Consider the following 8,275-nt stretch of genomic DNA (forward strand, 5'->3'; position numbering starts at 1 on the left):
TGTGGGAAGAGATTCACTCACAGGCTACCCGCAGACACGCCAGTGAGTTCACAGTGGGGAGAGGCCATTCACCCGCTCTGTGTGAGGGAGGGGAACCACTCAGTCATCCAGTAATGAAGATACATCAGCAAGTTCACACCATAGTGAGATGCTCCACCTGTTCTGCAAGTGGGAAGCCATTCTGTTATTGATGCTAAAGGTATATCAGAAAATTCACCAGTGAGAGGACATTGACCTGCTCGGACGGTGGGAAGGCATTCACACACTCAACCATGCCACAGCGATACCAACGAGTTCACACTGAAAAGATGTCGTTCGCCTGCTCAGACTGTGGGAACGGCTTCACTCACTCCTCCAAACTACAGAGACACCAGCGTGTTCACACCAGGGAGAGGCCATTCAGCTGCTCAGACTGTGGGAAGGGATTTGCTCAATCGTCCAACCTACAGACTCACCAGCGAGTTCACACTGGGAAGAAGCCATTCAACTGCTCAGACTGTGGGAAAGGATTCATTCAGTCAAATCACCTCCTACAACATCAGTTAGTGCACACTGGGGAGAGACTATTCACCTGCTCAGACTGTGAGAAGGGATTCACTCGGTCATCTGACCTACTGACACACCAACGAGTTTACACTAGGGAGAAGCCATTCACCTGCTCTAAATGTGGAAAGGTATTTGCTCGGTCATCTGTACTGAAGGAGCATCAGCAAGTTCACACTTGGGAGAAGCCGTTCACTTGCTCTGAATGTGGGAAGGGATTTGCACGGTCATTTCAACTGAAGGTACATCAGCGAGTTCACACTGGGGAGAGGCCGCTCAGCTGCTCTAAATGTGGGAAAGGATTCACTGATTCATCTCAGATCTTGAGACACCAGCAAACCCACTCTGGAGGGAAACCATTCCTCTGCTCAGAATGTGGGAAGGGATTCACCGATGCAGCTCAGCTGAAAGATCATCAGTTTGTTCACGCTGTGGAGAGGCCATTCACCTGCTCAGACTGTGGGAAAGGATTCACTTGGCGTTCTAGACTACTGACACACCAGTTAGACCACACTGGGGAGAAACCATTCACCTGATCAGAATGTGGGAAGAGATTCACCCATTCCGCTCAACTGAAAGAACATCAGAGACTTCACACTGGGGAATGGCCATTCACCTGCTCTGAATGTGGGAAGGGATTCACTCGGACATTTCAATTGAAGGTGCATCAGCGAGTTCACACTGGGGAGAAACCGTTCATCTGCTCCGAATGTGGGAAGGGATTCACTCAGCCATCTGGACTTGTGAGGCACCAGCGAATTCACACTGGGGAGAAACCGTTCACCTGCTCAGATTGTGGGAAGGAATTCACTCGGTCATCGGAGTTTAAAATACATCAGCGAATTCACACTGGGGGATGCCACTCACCTGTTCTAAATGTGAGAAAGGATTCACTCAGACAACTCAATTAAGACTATAAGATATAGGAGCAGAAGTCGGCCATCCGGCCTTTCGAGTTTGCTCCACCATTCAGTCATGGGCTGATCCAATTCTTCCAGTCATCCCCACTCCCCTGCCTTCTCCCCAAACCCTTTGATCCCCTGTCTAATCAAGAACCTATCTCTCTCTGCCTTAAATGCACCCAATGACTTGGCCTCCACAGTTGCATATGGCAACAAATTCCACAAATTTACCACCCTCTGAGGAAAGTAAGTTCTCCTCATCTGTTTTCTAAATGGATGTCCTTCAATCCTGAAATTGTGCCCTCTTGTCATAGACTCCCCTACCATGGGAAATAACTTTCACATACCTAATCTGTTCAGAGCATTTAACATTCTGAATATTTCAATGAGATTCCCCTCCACCCCCATTCCCCTGAACTCCAGGGAATACAGCCCAAGAGAAGCCAGATGCTTCTCGTATGCGTAACGTGCTGTGAGGTTTCACTGCTAATGTAATGGCTTCTTTGTAATGTTCACTGCTGAAGTAACGGTTTCTCTGTAGCAGCAATGTTCGTGTTATGGCTGGCGATAACAGGACTCTGGGATGCATGTCAGCCAATCAGGACTTTGTTGCTGTGTCTCGTGAATCTGGGACCAGTTGATTTTATCAGAGACAAAGGTGGAGAGAGAAGACGCGAATGGAGAGATTTGCTGGACCGCCGGACAGGGTGGACTCGGAGCGAGGGTCCAAAGGGCAGTGACGATCGGAGGAGGCCAATGGGGACCGATCGGCCTATCAGTGAGCTCCAATTTTGCGCACAGACTGTTTAATAAGATTGGGTCCTTTTTTCAATTTTGTTTCTCTACTAACCATACAGTCAAAGTAAGAGTTATAAAGCTTAATCGTTTAATCGCAAAGTGTGTACTGTTTGTTATTTCTGGGCACTGATTTGTAACAAGGGACACGTCGAGCAGCATCCACCCAAACGAGATTTCTTCAGTTTGGCCGGGCAGGGGGTTATCACCCCCTAGATTAAGCCGCCAGGCAAAGCGAGAATTACAATTGTGGGGGCTACGTTCGGGATTGATTCCGTTGGATGCTGAGTGATTACCCTGCGAAATGAACCAGTGGGGCAGATATATGTACTCCGGATGAATTGTTAATTCCACAGTTAAGTTCTGTTGAAGTTGCGATTGTGAGCGGAGACTTGATAAAATGGCGGATACAGCTTTTGTTCTCATGCAGACCAGCGCCGAGGTAGCTGGCGGCGGAGATTTCAAAGACAGGGTTCTGTCATTTCTGAGGAGTGAGGGGAAAGAGTGGTCGGAGTTGGAAGGTCTTATTAGTCCACGTCCCCCGGTGAAGAATGAGAATTCTGAGGTTGTATCCGCCCTTACATCTCTGGGAAGTAAATGGGAAAATCAGATTCCAGGTCCCAGCTATGGCGGGCTCCGCCTATTCTCTGGAATTACGCCCACCCCTAAAGGGGAGGAGGAGTATAAGACGTGGGTGGAACGGACCTTTCAGTTGTTAGATGATGGCAGTGCTCGGATGATGAAAAGCGACAGAGATTGGTTAAAAGTTTGAATGGGCGTGCCGCTGACGTGAGTGCTGTCAGGTTAAATTATCCTGTAGCGACAGCTGTCAGTTATCTGCAAGCACTGGGCAATGCTTTTGGTCCGACTGGAAGCCCAGTGGAGCTCCTGGTAGGGTTTCAAAACATGCGTCAGGAGAAGTGGGAAAAGTTTTCTGCTTTTATTTTACAGCTACAGAGGCAGCTAAATTACTTACGGTGCAGAGGGGTCATTCCGGCGGCTGAGCTGGGACGGATATATAGCCAGGGGCGCACTGTCCCATGATCTGATTGTGTGGGATCTCTGACAGTCTCGCAACACGCATCCCTTCAATCTTTTGGTAAGCTGATCAGAGAGGTACGGGAAGAGGAGAACGCGGCGGAAGCGTGGGACGACTCAGTCAGCAGGGTACAGTCCTCGGTGGTGTCCCCTGCGGTGAAGTGACCACAGATAGCCTACCCCGGGGAGCGGTAGAGGAGATTGTGGCAGAGTGGAGATACGTCGGTTGTTATCAGCGGATGTGACCCCCCCCCCCATATGACGGAGCTGATGGGGGGGCTGCAGATCCCCCAAGGGGATGAACAGTGCGGAGCGCTGCTGGCAGCAGGTGTCACGCTAGAAGGAGAGTGAGCCCCCGGGTACCTCGGAAGTGAGAGTCGTTGGGGAAACCTAGAAGGGACCCAGTGAGGGAACGGCCTGGTGTCTCTGGGGGAACACATTCCCAGCAATGTACCAAGGAACTCCCGAAAGCAAAAGACCCTATTCCTGAAGGCTTAGTGGGACCACACTCCAGTGCGTCGCTATTGACAGAGGGTACCTTCGCTTAAACCATACTCGACACGGGATCGCAGGTCACGTTACTGTACCATTCGTTTTACAACCGGTATCTGAAGCATTTACCCTTGACACCATTCGGTGCACTGGAGATTTGGGGTCTTAGTGCTGGTGATTATCCATACCACGGTTATTTGTCAGTGAAACTGCAGTTCTCGGAGGCCGATGTGGGAGTGTCTGAGGGTCTTGATACATTCGTGCTGGTTTCCCTGTTGAGAAGGGCTGCGTTTCAATTCTGGTGGGGACCAACTCCCCCCTGGTGAGGAGGCTCATGGGGGCCTGTAAGGAGAAGGCGAGGGAGAGCTTTTTGGAGACCCTCTTCCTGCACCCAGTGTTTCAAGGTGCTTTTGAGGAAGTGCGTGGCAGCTTTGGGCTGGATACCAAATTTAAACGAGGGACTGTGTGGTTCACCCAGTCGAATCCAATGGTGATACGGCCCGGGGAAATAGCGAAAGTGATGGAGACCCACCATATTTTCCGGAGTGCCTGAGGGCGAACCCTTCTTAGTGGACGCTCTGGAGAACCACAAGGGGGTGTCGGGATTTCCCGCTGGGCTACTGGTGAGGCCGTAATTGCAGAAGCCCTCGGCGAGCAGGATGGCAGTGATCGTCAGGAACACTACGAAGACGGAGGTCACCTTCAAGCGGGGAATGCCCCTGGCGCATTTGTGCCCGGTGACGGTAACGTTTAGCGCCCCCGTGAGGCACGCCGAGGAGAAACTATTGGAAAAGCGGAGGAAGTTGACCGCTGAGTCATTCAACTTCGGGGACTCCCCGGTGCCGCCGGGTTGGAAAAGGAGGCTAGTAGAGAAGATGTTCAAATTGGAAGGTGTATTTTCCATTGTCGAGTTTGATGTGGGTTGATCCAAGAGCACTCGTCACACTATCCGGGTGACCGAGGACACCCCGTTTAGAGAGAGATCGCGGCGACTAGCAGACATGGAAGACGTGCGGCAGCATTTGTGTAAGTTGAAGGAAGCTGGGATCATCACTGAGTCCCGAAGCCCCTATGCGTCCCCAGTAGTAGTGGCCCGGAAGAAGAACGGGAAGGTACACATGTGTGTGGAATAGAGGACTCTGAACAGGCGCACCGTGCCTGACCAGTATACGGTCCCGCGGGTCGAAGACGCACTGGCCTGTCTGAGTGGTGCAAAGTGGTTCAGTTTGCTGGATTTGAGGAGTGGATATTACCAGATCCCCATGAGTGAGGCCGACAAATAGAAGACGGCATTTATATGTCCCCTGGGATGCTAACAGTTCGAAAGGATGCCCCAGGGCATATCGGGAGCCCGTGCAAACTTCCAGCGGGTCATGGAGAAGATGGTTGGGTATATGAACTTGCTTGAGGTGCTCATGAATTTGGATGACCTCACAGTATTTGGATCCACCTTGGAAGAACACGAAGCGAGGCTACTGAAGGTGCTCGGCTGCCTGAAAGCTGCAGGGTTAAAACTTTCCCTGTCTGTTATCTAAATCGGACACATAATCTCACAAATGGAGTAGTTGTAGACCCGGCTAAGATAGAAGCGGTGTCCACCTGACCAAGGCCCCAGGGTTCTGTGGTTATTATCGGAGATTCCTGATGGAGTAGCTACAGACCCGGCTAAGATAGAAGCGGTGACCACTCGGCCAAGGCCCCAGACTGTCAGCGCCCTGCACTCGTTCCTGGGGTTCTGTGGTTATTATCGGAGATTCCTGACGGGCTACGCCAAAGTGAGTCACCCCTTGAATCAGCTTCTGTGTGGTTACCCTCCCCTGGGGAAGAAAGGGAGGGGGAGAAAGGACAGGAGGGCGGTGAATATCTACACCCGTCAGAGACTTTTGGACAGAGGTGGATGATTTCAGCCTGAAGCACCGGCCGGGGAGCCGGAACATTGATGCGGATGCTTTGTCCCGACAGGTACATGAGGGACTGGACAGGGACGAGGAGTGGGAGAGCGTTCCTGCCCCTGGGGTGACAGGTGCATGTGAGACTGGACAGGGACGAGGAGGGGGAGAGCGTTCCTGCCCCTGGGGAGACAGGTACATGAGGGACTGGACAGGGACGAGGAGGGGGAGAGCGTTCCTGCCCCTGGGGTGACAGGTACATGAGGGACTGGACAGGGACGAGGAGTGGGAGAGCGCTCCTGCCCCTGGGGTGACGGCCCTGTGTCAGTTTGCCATCACCGTGAAGGCAGAGGAAAAGGAGCGGCCGGATCGAGCAGCGGATCAATGGGCGGCTTCCGATGACGTCATTCCCCAGGTTCACTGTGACCTCACTGCGGCCGGAATTGAGTTCTGGGGAAGTGGCGGCTACTCAGCGGGATGACCCGGGCAGTGGCACTATTTGGTCCGCGGTTGAAAAGGGAGACACGGCTCAGGCGGAGAAGAGAAAACAAGCTTCGGTGCCTCCATTACTGAAAGAATGGCCTCGACTGGAGTTGAAGAGCCAGATCTTATCCCGGGTCACGTCATGACCGGTCCGACCCGGCGTTGCCAGCTGGTTCTGCTTGAGAAGTATCGGAAGGTTGCGTTGAAGCCACTTCATGATGATTCTGAACATTTGGGGGTGAAGAAGACCTATGGATTGCTCAGCGACCGATTTTACTGGCCTCGAATGAAGTCGGAGGTTGAAGAATACTGCAAGTCGTGCATTCGCTGCATACTCCGGAAGACACTGCCTACGCGGGCAGCTCCTTTGTCCCACTTACACTTACAGAGCCCCTGGACCTGGTGTGTGTGGATTTCCTGTCCATAGAACCCGATGCCAGCAACACGGCGAATGTCTTAGTCATCACGGACCACCTCACCAAATATGCTCAGGCTTTTCCTACCGAGGACCAGAGGGCGACTACGGTGGCAAAAGTGTTGTGGGAGAAGTATTTCGTTCATTATGGCCTCCCCAGGCGGATACATAGTGACCAGGGACGGGACTTCGAGAGCAGACTCTTCTATGAGTCACTGGGCATGCTTGGAGTCGAGAAGTCGAGGACCGCGCTCTATCACACGCAGGGCGATCCCCAGCCTGAGGGGTTTAATAAGACCTTGCTAGACGTACTCGGGACCATGGAGGTCAGCAAGAAGAGCAGGTGGAGTCAACATATTGTGCATCTGGTTCACTGTTACAACTGTTACACGAAATGAAGCTACTGGGTACTCGCCATGTTATCTGATGTTTGAGCGCGAGGCGAGTTTGCCCATTGACCCTTGTTTTGGGACTGATGAGGGTGACTTACCACCGAAGCCTTATCTGAAGTATTTGTGTGATATGAGGAGTGAGCTCAAAAGCGCTTATGAATTGGCTGGGGCTGCAGCCGCCAAGCAGAATCGAGGAAATAAGAGGAGGTATGATCAGAAAGTGAGGTTCTCCCAACTCCTGCCGGGAGACCGAGTCCTGATAAGGAATTTGGGGCTACCTGGAAAGTACAAGTTAGCTGACTGCTGGCCGGCCACACCCTATGTGGTGGAGAGTCAGATGCCAAACCTACCGGTTTTACGGGTGAAACGAGAGTGGGAAGGGGCCTGTCAAGATTCTCCATCGGAACCACCTGCTGCCCCTGGGACAAGAGGTGCAGGTTGACCTAAAGCCCGACTTGGAGCCTACACCTAGTAAGAGGACTCTGCGAAAACGCAGGGCAACTGTAGGGCCCACAGCGGGATAGGCTGGGCCGGGCCGCGCCCATGAGAGAGAAGCTGAATCGGAGGATGATTATCTGGATGTGAGGTACATGCTGCCTTTCGCTAACTCCCCATTGATTGAGGAAGAAAGCCCTGGCCCTTTTCCCACTGAGTCAGGTGAGGTGGAGGGGGTGGGTGAGTTGTGGGCAGCCTGGGTTACAGCAGGACATTGAAGGAGAGGCAGCGGGGCCTGGACACGGGACAGAGGGCTCCGGGTTGCGGGGGTGGGGGTGGGGGAGGACTCGGCAAGCAGACACGAAGTGTCACCAGTAGCGTCTGAGTCTGAAGAGTTAGGTGAGGAGGTACGGATGTGTAGACCACCGTAGGTTCGCCTACGTAGCGCCTGGGAACAGTGTGTGATCTCTGCTGTTGTGGCGAGCTATGTCACTGACTTTGCATCTGGATTGGACTTTGTGTTTGTAGGAGGGGTTGGCGAACTATCTCAACGTCATGAGGACATGACTAAATTTGGTGGTGGGGGGGGCAGAGTGTAACGTGCTGTAAGAGTTCACTGCTATGTAATGTTTCTTTTTGCAATGTTCACTGCTGAAAGAATGGTTTCTCTGTAGCAGCAATGTTTTGGTTATGGGCGGAGATAACCGGACTGTTGATGCATGTTAGCAAATCAGGATTTTGTTGCCCTGTCTTGTGATTCTGGAAGCAGTTGCTTTTGCGGACCATGTAGTCAAGCTAATAGTTATAAAGCTTAATCGTTTAATTGCATATTGTGTACTGTTTGTTATTTCGGGGTACTGATTTATAACAGGGGACACATCGCGCAGCATC

At 52.2% G+C, this 8,275-nt stretch overlaps 1 pseudogene; it reads left to right on the forward strand.

Annotated features, from left to right (window-relative positions):
* The first annotated feature begins 272 nt into the window (after positions 1 to 272).
* On the forward strand, positions 273 to 6,288 carry LOC140184990 (uncharacterized; annotated as a pseudogene).
* Positions 6,289 to 8,275: the final 1,987 nt, after the last annotated feature.

This window comes from Mobula birostris, chromosome 20 (genome assembly GCF_030028105.1).
Source record: "Mobula birostris isolate sMobBir1 chromosome 20, sMobBir1.hap1, whole genome shotgun sequence".
Taxonomy (NCBI): Eukaryota; Metazoa; Chordata; class Chondrichthyes; order Myliobatiformes; family Myliobatidae; genus Mobula; species Mobula birostris.